Here is a 13,316-nt window from a genome sequence, read left to right as displayed (position 1 = left end):
TTTACCAGCCACCTCCGCCCACCACGGGCACGTCAGGAAAAAGATTTGCCTCTAATGGTCTCTGAATCTGTTGACGTCCCCGCGCTCGCTCGCTTGCTTTTTCAGATGTAGCAATAAAGTCGGCCATTTTGGAGCGCCGCCACATCCCTGTGACGACCACAATCAAGCCCAGCGGCTTTTTTATTTTCATATTGTCCAAAATCTCCAGGCTTCCCTCTCTCCTACATCGTAAATCCTTTATTTTGTCTCTGCTTCTTTTGTTTTTCTATAAATTTACGAGCGAAGGTGCTAAAGATCCGTGCGGCGTCAGCGTGTCCACAAGTCATTTTTGTGCTGGACGTTATTGCGAAAGAGAAGGAAAATTCAACTTTAATTTTGCGGTGTCCTCATGTGATTCGTGCTATAAAATTGCTCGTGTACCTTCCTGGTTTTTTTATACCATACAAATAAAACGCATGGTTGTCCCCTTGTGAGATTAATAAAATATAATTAAAGGAAGTGAAACATAAGCTCGAGACATAATGTCTCTAAAGTCCTAGCTTGCTGGAGTTGGAGTTTGTACGGTGGTATTTTGACTTATGAATGGCCATACTTGCGAGTGGTTAAAGTTACAAGCCTTCAACAACAAAAACTGAGTATCATGAGCCAAATTTAAATTTACAATCATGGTTTGGCTTTGCTGTCACCTACTGAAGTGAGGAAAAAATGCAATATGGGTACAATTTAAAAACCTATTTGAGTGACATTGAAGATAGCAATCAAAAGCTCCCCCTTGCACCCTGCATATATACATACACCCTATTTTGCCCATGTTTCACTAATGAGCGGTTTCCATATTGTATTCTCTCTCTCTCTCTCTCTCTCTCTCTCTCTCTCTCTCTCTCTCTCTCTCTCTCTCTCTCTCTCTCTCTCTCTCTCTCTCTCTCTCTCTCTCTCTCTCTCTCTCTCTCTCTCTCTCTCTCATTCATGCATACACATCTGGGCACAGCTGAACCTGTTGTAAAGACCTCATAAAGGCTCCACATCTGTTTATTGCAACGCCCCCTTCCTGCCGATTTGCCAACACAGACACCCAGCCTCATGAACATGCCCCAAGTTAAAAAGCAGGTTTTGGAAATCAATATATTTAATAAATTAAGTGCATGCACTTGAGACAATTTTCCCAGTTTAAAACGTTTTAACTTATTCACTGTCAGACGATGTGCAAAAATGTGCCCACTCCAGTGCCTGGGTTTTTGCCATTGTCACTCAAATTACAGGACCCGCAGAATATTGCATTTTAGGACTGCATAAACATTCAGTGCAGCATAAGAAATATTTAGACGCTCTTCTTTTTATCAGAAAAAAAATATCTAATTCCTAAGTTACATGGGTCTGAAGTTGTATGAGCTTGAAATGAGGGTGGCTGTATAAAATACAATGCAATTCATACAAATTGATTTATATTGCGCTTTAACAACAGCTGAAGCTGGAACAAAACGTAAAAATTGACAAAAGTCAAATGCTGCTCCTTCGTGGAAGGGAAAAAATAGCCAGAGATCTGACCAGCGCTTTATCAGCACCCCCACAAGAAAAAACAAAACCTGAACAAATTCGGGAATGGTGCTCAATGTCATATTTTTAATTCCCGACCAAATTCGTGGTTGCCAGCGAATGAGTTAATCAAGGTTGAAATGTCCCCCCCCCCCCCCCCCCCGAATTCTTTGGCTAAAATAAATAACTGTAAAAACAATGGAAGAAAAAATGGATACAATTAACTTGAAATAGGGTTTTGAGTAATATACCTGAATCCAAATTTACATTTGGAAGACAATGAATGTCATATTCCACGTCATATTTTCATATCCCGAATTAATTTGAGAATGGCAGTGAATGAATAAATATATCATTCCAATATAATTGCAGGGTGGATATATTTTCGCCAAATTTCATGCTACACTTTGCCTACATTAGACCTGCACCAGAATGGAGAGCAGTTTCTATTTCGTTTTGTAGACAGGTGCATATGGATGGATGGATGGATGAATGGATTTGCCTTTATTAGTCTCGCAGTGGAGAAATTTACATGTTGCGCATCATTAGCTTTGACAACCTTTTGGTCACGTGACCCGATTGTCCTCTTGGATTTTTTTTCTCGATAATTCCCCCCACCTTTTGTCACTGTTTTCATTCTTGGGTCCGCTCGGCTGTTCGGGCCTCCACTAAAACTTCAAAGGTGGTGTTTACTACTGTAACTGGAGCTAGTCTGCGCCGAAGCTTGCACTAATGAGTGCACGGACCACATAGCGCACTAAGCAACACATGTTCCCCTCATGCAGGCAAGCGGCAACATTCCCGACCGACACCATCACCGCCGTGCCGTAGAGCCAAAGATCCATCACAGATTAACAACCTTTCAGCACCAGGCTTTGTTGTCTCCATCCTCTGCGTTGAAGAGCTCGGTCTCCGGTGTTTACATCTTTTTGGGTGTAGATGTGTGCCCATTATACGGTGTTAACCCACATTTCAAAACAAAGCTTTCACATGCATTGTGGTCGAGAAAAGAGATTGGCGCGTCACGGTGTGTGCGTGTAAATTCCTGGTGTTTCAGGTATCTGGATTTTATCTATTTTCCGCTCACTCCTCCCTACGTTTAAAAATGGATATCTGTGCTTTGTAATCCTCTGGTTGTTAAATTAGTTTCTTTTTTCAACCTCCGTGTTGTAATGTGAACCAATATGTGAATAAATTAAAGCGAGGATCACAGATGCAACTAGATACAGATTTAGTTTGATTGACATATCGTGGTCTTAAAAGGCTTATGCTAGGGAGCAGAAATGTCTGAAAAAGCCTACAAGAACATCTGAAATTGAATTTGCTGGGAATTAATTAGATTAGATCAGCCTTTATTACTCTCACAGTGGAGAAATGTATATTTCACCGCATCAAAGTAATGAAAGTAAGAGGAAAGGAAAGGAAGAGGTAGAAAAACAAAATATAAGAGCTGCTGTAAAGGCAGCTCTTGTGGCGCCATCTTAAAATCAAAACAAAACAAAAAAAAGTAATTAAAAAATGTGACACAATACAAAAGACACAGACACTCATTTAATCTTTTCTGCACTGAGGATGCACTTTTCTCCATCCTCTTTGTTGTATGGAGCCGTTCGAGATGAAAAAGGAGAGGATCAAAGTGTCCTTTTCACCAGTGGATCAAGGAAGTCCTGGTCAAATCTGCCCGCCTGCTACAAGCTAAATGTCGAAAGCAAACACAAAGCTGTAGCATCCATTGACGAAAAGGGAATGCATCACATCTCATGCCCCATGTAAATCTGCTTCAATTCCAAGCTGCGGCAGTTCCTTTCTTTTCATCGCGGGCTCCTCAAGCCATGCATCCATCCAGAACGCAGAATGCCCAACAGCATCGACTTTTCCCCTCAACAAAGCGGGGCTGTGAATTGGAGGTGCTAATGAAAGTTTCGTGATAGCGCAGCGCTCATATGAAATGCCTGTGTGGATTCAAGCCTTGAGGGAAACCGACATTCCCGGCGATAATCGTAAATGGCATCCCTTCTATAACAAATTAGAATTGAATTATGTTTGCCGAGTCTTTCCGGGGGGGTCGCGCGGTTTGACCTTTCCCCGTGTTGTCTCCTGGGACACCTGACTTTCTTCCGTAAACACAAAAACAAACACGGCGAAGGCTAAGATGAAATGTCTGGGATGGATTTATTTAGGCTGGGCCGAAATCTGCGTGTTATGCGATCAGCTTTGCTTCATTTATTCATTGTTGTTATTCTTGATATAATTCACCCATTTATGAGAGATTTGTGATCCTAAAAAGCAAAGCAAAATTTGGCTACGGACTGACGTTTGTTAGTTATTGGTATTTTTAATTTTCCGCCCCAAAGCCAATCTGACTTGGCAGCATGAAATATGCGAGGAAATATATCTTAGTGAGAAGCCACTGAAATATTTTAAGAACCAATATTGTAAAAGTCAGAGAAGTTGCCATTTTATTGTAAAGTGTCCTTGGGTGTTTTGAAAGGCGCTTGACATTAAATGTATTATTATTATTATTATTATTATTTTGGTTGTAATCAGCGATGTAAGACTTGCGATTGTCCAAGCTTAAACAATGCACCAATTTTTTTTTTTCATCATATCAATTCGTCAAAAACTTCCCGAAGGCAGACTCACTGGCCCAGAAACTTTTTTGCGTTTATTATTACCCGCTCATAGCCGACCTGCCTTTAGGGGAGAGTCTCCAGAAGTGACCCCTGGCCCCCGACGCTCAAGGCGGGGGAGGCCCCTGCCACGCCACGTTCTCGCCCCCCCCCCCCCCCTTTCGCTCAGCATTTGCGGTCCGCTCTGGAAAAAAAAATGTTGAAAGGAGGGCAAACCATTTTCAAGGGAACAATATCCGAGTTGCTGTTCCGGGAAGAGTGCTGAGGCAATCTTCTTTTAATAATAATAATCATAATCATAATAATATTGATAATAATGATGATAACGATAATAATGATAATAATAATAATACATTTAATTTATAAGCACTTTTCAAAACTCTCAAGGTCACTTTACAGTCCCAGGATAAGTTTTTCTGTTTGGTGAGCAGCGGCAGCCACACGCGCCATTGTTCACTCAACCTGGAAGTAACTCAAATAGACAGAAAGCCAGCTAGATAGCTAATAGATAGCTAGCCAGAACTAATATATAGCTAATAGATAGAGCTAATGTAGCAAGCCTTATAATGTGGTGTGCCTTATATTTGGAAAACTTGTGTATATTTTTCAACCCGAAAGTAACTCAAATAGATAGAAAACGAGTTCGCTAATAAATAGCTAGCTAGATACAGATAGATAATGCATGCTTGGTAACACGGATAAAATATAAAAGGCGGCCATTTTTGTCCCTCTAACAAAGCTGATCTTATACTTGTAAAGACCCGATACGGATGTCAAAAGTAGAAAGATAGCCGCCATTGTCGTCTTTTTCCTTCTTGGATTTATCAACTGTGCGATTACTCCAGTTAAATTTGTCATAGTTTAACCACACCGTGGAGAAATTGGGATTTGTTTTTACTGAGACTACGCCGCTTACTTACTTTTATTGCGGCCTATCGGCGGATAAAACATTCCTTGTGGTTTTGTCTCGCCAAGAACCCATCCCAGCCTATCAAAGTAGACACGACCCAGAAAGTTTGTTACCTGACCACCAATGCAAGCTTACGACCCCCCCCCCCCCTTCTCTGGGACTTGACTCGCTTTCTCCACCTGGGGGCAGAGCACCTGCATCAGCTTGCATGATGACCATCTGTGTCTAGCCCAAAGAACCTGTTCTAAGAAAAAAATAAAGGTGCATAGTGGACCGGGGTCAAAGTTTAAAGCGGCCCATTTCCCGTCCAGACGGACAAGGGCTTCCCCAGCCCCCCTTCCTGTTTTCGCCACGTTTGGAGCTATTCGCGTGGGATCGGTCCTTGGTGCTTTCTTGAAGCTGTCAGAAGGCGTGTACGAAGGTATACCAAACTAGTTCGATGAGGCCACTTTGTGTGCCACAAGAAGACATTTTGCAGCTTCTGACTCAATTTACAAGTATTTTTATGGTACTATATTTATTTTAGCATAAACTCACTGCATTTCAATTGAAGATACCATAATTGTCACTTATAGTTGTTTTTTTTTCCAATACTCCATATGGCTTTTCGAAATCAAATCTTATGTGACATTGAATAAACGACAAAACTGTCTGGCGGGTCGTAACGATCCAAATTAGTTGATGTATGAGCAGAAAAATACCCGTTTTTAATAAGTCTTGGCCAAACACGCTCTGGTTTCGTGCCTGCAGGCATGTGTTGGCCATCAGGCAGTTTGTACACCAACACTTTTGAAGCGCCTCCTCGCAAGGTGCCGCCCGGCGTCGTAGCCAGCCGAACGACTGCTATTTCTACCCTGGGAGCCTCTGCGGTACAGCGCTAATAGTGCGTCGAGATTAATGTGAACTCTTATTGGCGTAATGATGGAGCGCGCGCGCCATGGCGGTTTCAGCCTCTAGTTTGTGTGCGCTTGCGTGGAAAGAAACACATGATATGTATTGACAAGTTTCGTACGCATATGTATGGATTTCCGAAATGTACCAGTTCTCAAGTCAACTCCAGTATTAAAAAAAAGGACATCGTACTACATAAATGCGACTTAGCCAGTTGGAAAAGATTGTGGAGTGAGTGTTAAATTTTTTTTTTAATAATGCCAGGTCATTACATCAGAAAGTCAAACAAAATCTATGTGACGATGTATTTAATTTGATGTTGATGTTATTTAACTCATTCACTGCCAGACGTGCAAAAATGTGTTCACTCTAGTGCCAGGGTTTTTGTCATTTTCACTCAATTTGCAGGACCCCACAGAATATTGAATTTTAGGATTACATAAACATTTAATTCAGTGTAAGAAACCTTACACTCTCTTCTTTCATCAGAAAAAAAGAGTTAATTACTAAGTTATGGGTCTTGAAATGTGGGCGGCTGTACAAAATACAATACATGCAGATTAATTTATATCGCACTTTAACAACAGCTGAAGCTGTAACAAAGCACTTAACATGGACAAAAAGCAAATGCTGCCCCCTCGTGGAAGGGAAAAACATTGCCAGAGGTCTGACCAGTGCTTTATCGGCACCCCCCGTAAGAAAAACGAAAACCCCAACAAATTTGAGAATGGCATTCCTCGTCACACTTTTCGATTCCTGAATACATTCGGGAATGGCAGTGAATTAGTTAATGTGCTTTTATTAATTTATGTATTTCTTTAATTATGTATTTATTTATTTATATATTTATTTATATAATGCCTGATCGTTACATCGAAAAATGAAACCAAATCTTTGCGATGGTGTCGCTAATATGATGACTCACAATGTTTATTTTATTTAAAGGACAAGGCAGAATCTTTTTTGCCCATTTCAATATAAAACCAAAAGTGATAAATGTATCTTTCAATAGCATAGTTTCATATGCTGTATGTTCCTATGTATAAGACCAGAGTATAAGGCGCACCCACAATGAATGGTGTATGTTCCAACGTTTTCCATCTTAAAGGCGCACCGGACTATAAGGCATAGCTTCAATGAATGAAAGAAGTTTCCCAAATATAACATATAAATAGATAAAAGTTTTCCAAATATAAGGCCCACCATATTATAAGGCGCTACAGAAGAGGCCCGGCGTCATCTTCTGACTAAAATCAAAGCTCTTGGGTGCCCCTTATACACTGGAAAAGTACTTGCAAGTGAAATAACAGTGGAAATAACAGTGGTCGACTTCTACTCCAAAACAATATGACAATATGACAATATTTATTATGTATTAAAAAGTGGATGATGGAATAGAATTATATATGCTTAATTTTGTGACAATTTGATATGATTACTTTTTTTATGCAAAAAGTGCAAATCCGCGGCAAAAGTTTCCTTCTAGTCTTGAGAGGCAGTTCATCTTGAGTTTGCGGCTTCAACATCACTGCATTGAGAGTCCGGGTGGGAGGCTGGATAAATATGAACAAAAATTAGAAACACCCTCACAACCGAGTGCGTGCGCGAGGGATGCCAACAGGCCTCATGTGATGTGGAAGTGATTGACAGCCGAGCGGTCGCCAGGGCAGTTGTGGGAAGAGAAGGACCTCGCCGCTTTTTTGTCCCTGAGGGGAACGTGCGTGTTGGAAATCTAAACAAAATAATGAAGAACACTAGGATGAGGCTTCCAGACACTAAAATGTTCCACATTCCTCTTTCGACTGGTCACCTAGTGGCAAATAAATTGACCCTTGAAGCCATTTTAATCCTACCCCCACTGCTCCGTGTGAGCAAACTGTCCACGCAAAATCAGAAAATACAGCGCTGAGCTATTGTGAAAGTTGTTTTGCTTATTTTCAACTTCGGAGGTGCATTATATGCTATAATGACATTTTTCACAACACCGACTCCATTAAATACGCATCAAGAGGTCACACTAGAAAACCGCCGTCTTTTTTTTGGCCACGGCAGGGCTCCCCGGCCATCTGGCATTCAAGGTGTCTCCCAAATGTCAAGAGGTGTGAATCCGTCCAAGCCGAGGTTTCTTGCAGGGGCGGTGGGGATGGGGACCACGGATCAATAAAGCTAACTGAAAACATTCACGCGCCGCCATCTGAAATCAACCATTTTGGATTGGATTGGATATGCCTTTATTAGTCTCACAGTGGAGAAATTTACATTTCACAGCAGCAAAGTGATGAAAGGAATGGAAGTAGAAAAACAAAATACATTTCACGACTGGTTGTTCCTGTAAAAAGCTGGGAAAAAAAGCCCCCACTTGGATTGATTAAAAAAAAAACTAAAGGAGACGCGCGGGCTGGAATTTGGGAACGGGACAGTCGGGTTTCTGTTTGGATAAGTTTCAGGCGAGAATGCGCTCCGACACGCATACCAGGAAGACACACAAACACTGAAAATAGATTCTTATGAACAATCGTGTTCAGCTTGCCTGGAATATCTCCAGTGGAAGCGGCGTTGGCCGAGGTATCCAAGTGCAATCCAGTCCAGGGAGTCAGATACTGACCCACCAGTGTGGGTCACACGGTTACAAACCGTAGCGCGGAGAGGTTGCGTAATTGGAGTGTTTTCCTGGAGCTCTGGTTGGATTTGATTAGCCTTTATTAGTCTCGCAGTAGAGAAATTTACATTTTACAGCAGCAAAGTGATGGAAGGAAGAGGAAAGGAAGAAGTAGAAAAACGAAACACAGGAACTGCTGTAAAAGCAGCCACTCTCACGGCGCCATCTTGAAGTCAAAAGAACAAAAAACAAAATATGACATCACAAAGACAATCTTAAGCACTTGCTGCACCTTTGTTGTATGAAGTACTTCTAGATGAAAGAGGAGAGGATCCAAGTGTCTCTTTCGCCAGTGGATCAGGGACGTCATGGTGAAATGTGCACATCTGCTACAAGCTAAATATTGAAAGCAAACACGCAGCGGTAGCATCCATTGACGAAAAGAGATTGTCTTACATCTCCTGTCCCACGTAAATCCGCTTCAATTCCAAGCCGCGACAATTCTAGTACATACGCCAACATGTGACGCTGTAATGCTGCCCATTACAGGCGCAAAAACAGCACAATCGCCCCAGAGCTGTCCAGCAATTACAGTCAATTTGCACCGACACTCCTCCCAATCAAAAACAGTGCTGGCATATCCGTGCTGCCGAAAAGGCGCAATCGCTCAGCACTGTCTCTTCTTTGAATATCATGGCCAAAAATGCTGGAAAACAATCCATATCCATTCCACATGACATAAAACAACACAAAGTGACTAAACAAAAAAAACAACAAATCAAGCAAGGCTCATGAGAGCACCCGGTCTACTACTCGGCCTTCTCTGACGCCATCTTGGACTCCCTTTTGTCAGTCAGTATTGGGATCGTCCCTCCTGTGTGGCCACTTTTTCCTCCCCTGTCAATGTAATTAATAAATTTAGCATCCTTAAACCACTTCCCATAACGTGGGACACGGGTCATAAAGGAGATTTATTCAGCCATGTCGTTCTGTTAGCATGATGACTGCTTTACATTGATGGACTGGTCAGTCAGGCGCTTCCTCGGGGAAGAAAAAGCAAGAAAAAAAAATCATTTTTTTTTTTATCTCACTTTGCCGGTTTACGTTAGTTGCCGCTATGAGATAAATCTCCCCTTGCCTCCACCATCTGCCTGACTTTCAATTACCTGCACAATAACTCATTCACTGCGAGACGATGTGCAAAAATGTGTCCACTCCATTGCCAGGGTCTTTGTCATTTTCACTCAAAATCCAGGCCTCTCAGAATATTGAGTTTTAGGACTACATAAACAGTCAATGCAGCGCAAGAAACCTTAGAGTCTCTTCATTCATCAGGAAAAAAAGAGTTAATTCCCAAGTTATACGGATTTGGAGTTATCTGAGCTTGAAATGTGGGCAGCTGTACAAAATACAATACAACACATACATATTGATTTATATAGCGCTTTAATACAGCTGAAGCTGTATTAAAGCACTTAACATGTACAAAAGGCAAACCATGCCCCCTCGTGGAAGGGAAAAACATTGCCAGAGGTCTGACCGGTGCTTTATATGAATTCGGGAATGGCAGTGAATGATTTAACAAGCGTGTATGGAAGAACTTGGCCATGATGTCACACATTTCAATTCTCATTGGCCAACATTGCATATTTTTGTTATCTGCTCACAACGTTGGCAAATCATATCATGTGACATTTTGTCTGCAATATGTTGAGGAGAGAGACGCGTTGTCACATGCAGAGAAACTATCAGTCTGTGTAGTATTGAACCCAGAGTACAATTAGTTTTTCCTCACTCCTGCAATTCACCGCACACTTCGGAACGCGTGCGGCGACAGGCGCTGACAGACGACCAAAGCGGGTCACCAAAGAACCGGGGGATTACGAGCAGGAAGGAGGGCTTTTGTGCGAACATGTGCGAGGCGCTCGGATCTGTTTGTGAGCCTATGCGCCCAGCTCGTGTGTTTACGCTGCTAATGGCGGTTTAATTTGATAAGCGGTTGGCGGATTTGTCGGCGCTCGGCTCGGACGGAGGCAGCCTAGGTTCTGTATATTTTGGGTAAACACTGAGAAATTCATTCCAGGTTTTTCCCCCTGTGAGCCGTAGTCTCCTTTGTGTGTGGATGTGTGTGTGTACTTTGTCACGGTGCATTGCTGTGCAAGTATTTTTCCTTAAAGGAGAACTAATCGAATAGATTGCAGGTGTCAAACCGAAGGCCCGAGGGCGGAATGTGAGCCTCCATCTCATTTTTATTTATCCCGCAAAAGGGCATCAGGTGCAAGAATCGCTCTCAACGGCAATGGTTGACCATAATATGGTCCCAATGGTGATATTATGCACATGGAAGTGGAAATCCAATCAAACAGAAATTATAGCATTCACATTGTACCGGAAGCACGGAATTGCCAGGAAATATACTGTATTTTCTGGTGTATAAGGCGGACCCAAAAGCCTTGATCTTCTTCAAAAGATGACCCTGTGCCTTATATGTGAAGCAATATTTAGCCACAACAGGTCTCGTAATGACTGTCAGCAGCTACTGACTCCATTTGGCCCTGTAGACGAAGTCGTGGGTGACCCCGCCCTCTACTGTAGCGCCTTATAATGTGGTCTGCCTTATATTTAGAAAACTTTTATAGATTCATATATTTGGAAAACTATTTTTCATGCATTGAAGGTGCACCTTATATATGGAAAAGGTTTGCAAATACACCATTCATTATATTCCGGTGCGCCTTATACACCGGAAAATACGGTACACGAAACTATGCTATTAAAAGATACAATTAGCACTTTTTAGCTTTTATGTTTAAATGGGCAAACAATAGATTCTGCCTTGTCCTTGTTATATAACATCCACATCGTGGGTCATCATGTTAGCTACAGCATCACGTAGGTTTTGCTTCATTTTTTGATGTAACGCCCTGGCATTATATTAATTAATTAATTAATTAATTAATGAAAACATAGTTACTCATTCATTGCCATTCCCGCTGAAAAGGTAGTGCATCACCCCCGCCTCTACTGTAGTACCTTGTAATGTGCTATGCCTTATACTCGGAAGACTTAGATATTTCTATATTATATTTGGAAAACGTTTTTCATTCATTGAAGGTGCACCTTATAGTTCGGTGTGCATTATATATGGAAAACATTTGAAAATACACCATTTAATGGGGGTGCGCCTTTTACTCCACTGCGCCTTATACACCGGAAAATACAGTAATATTAGGGTTTAGGTTGTAACGTCCCGATATTTCTATGCACGTCTTTGTCGCTTCCGCAGAACAACAAAATGGCAGCTTTCATAGAGGCCTTTTGTGTCAAGTCTTTAAGTCATTCGAATCCGCAAGTGATTCTCTCACTGTCTTCACTCGGACTTCGCCTGCCTTCCGAGGGGTGTCCGCGGTGAGGCGGCATCCGACTCGGGCCTTATAATGTAGTCACAACAGAGGGTCCCGAGCCAAAGGAAGCAACGCCATTCCCACCCCCAACCCCAAACAGGATGGGAGGATGAGACCACACGCACCGTTTGGTGTTCTATACATGTGTAACGGAGTTGTGCGCTTAGATTATTAAATTATGAAGGAAGTGACGCAACGGCGCACAGTGTGGCACTATGTCCCGCCCATAGTTTCCAGAACAATCTCGAGGAGATTCAGGGTGAGTTGCAATTTTCTGTTGGTCTTGATTAACGCGCATTTTCATGACAATATCTTATTTTGTTTCCCCTTTTTTACTGTCTAGTGTTATCTAATTAGTTCCCTTATTCATTCGAGTCCAGATTACTTTTTGTGTCATTATTTACTTCACGTTTTGTCGAGTGGAACTTAGCTTCATAGTGCTTTTCTATTGCGCAGTTAATCACAAGACGAAACCCATGCGACTTCACCCATCCCTTCTGCCATACTGTGTTGCAGGTAATAATTGTTTCATTTCGTTTTTATTGAACAATATTTAGTTTCTTGTGTCGTGTCTCATTTGCCCGTGAGTGTCCGTGGCTGGTTGAACTGTGCGCAAGCCATTACAAGCGCACCGCGTGTTCTGCTGAGTCTCCGCCCATGATGCGTTCAGGGACATCTTGTAAATAACAGTGAACTTGTGTTGTATTCTCTTTTTCTGTAAATAACCACTATACGATCACACGTTGTTAATTCTGTTTTGTTATCTACAATGTTTTGCATTTGAGAACAATCTCGAGGAGATTCAGGTTAATCACAAGACGAAACCCATGCGACTTCACCCATCCCTTCTGCCATACTGTGTTGCAGAAATAAAAGAAATAAAAAGACACATCCACGCGTCTCGTCTTCATTAATACAGCAGCATCGTGGAGATGAAGACAGTCACTGTTGTGACACCCGTCACATTGGTGCCGTGACCCGGATTCACAAGTGACTCTCCACTTCGGACCGGGACCGCGATGCTGCACAATGAAGACGCTGTGCAGTCCCATCACTCGGTGGACGGTGTGTCGACCCCCGTTTTGGAAATACATGTAGTGTGTTAATTGTCTACCTGCTGTTTTGCAATTAGTGTGTTTTTTTTCATGTACGTGTTTTTGTGTGTTAAGGCTAAGAATGAGCTCCTTACAAGTAACAAGTAGCACACCTTTGAATGAGTGTGTTGGTAGAGGTAGAGGCTTCCCAACCGTGTTACAGTTGTGTAGTGCAATCCAGAGTGGTGTAGTTTGTACAGAGGGGAATGGGCAGGTTCAATCTGAGGCCACTTATGTTAGTGGGGACAGAGTTCC

General features: G+C 42.1%; 1 long non-coding RNA gene across 1 annotated transcript in view; it reads left to right on the top strand.

Annotated features, from left to right (window-relative positions):
* LOC148883864 (uncharacterized) overlaps nucleotides 1–13,316 on the top strand; it is a 48,275-nt gene that overhangs the window by 1,574 nt on the left and 33,385 nt on the right. The gene's annotated exons all lie outside the window — the stretch shown is intronic.

This window comes from Hippocampus bargibanti, linkage group LG19, assembly GCF_051943395.1.
Source record: "Hippocampus bargibanti isolate YZ-2025 linkage group LG19, ASM5194339v1, whole genome shotgun sequence".
Classification (NCBI taxonomy): Eukaryota; Metazoa; Chordata; class Actinopteri; order Syngnathiformes; family Syngnathidae; genus Hippocampus; species Hippocampus bargibanti.
Note: the sequence above shows the minus strand (reverse complement) of the source record. Positions and strands in the feature narration are given on the sequence as shown.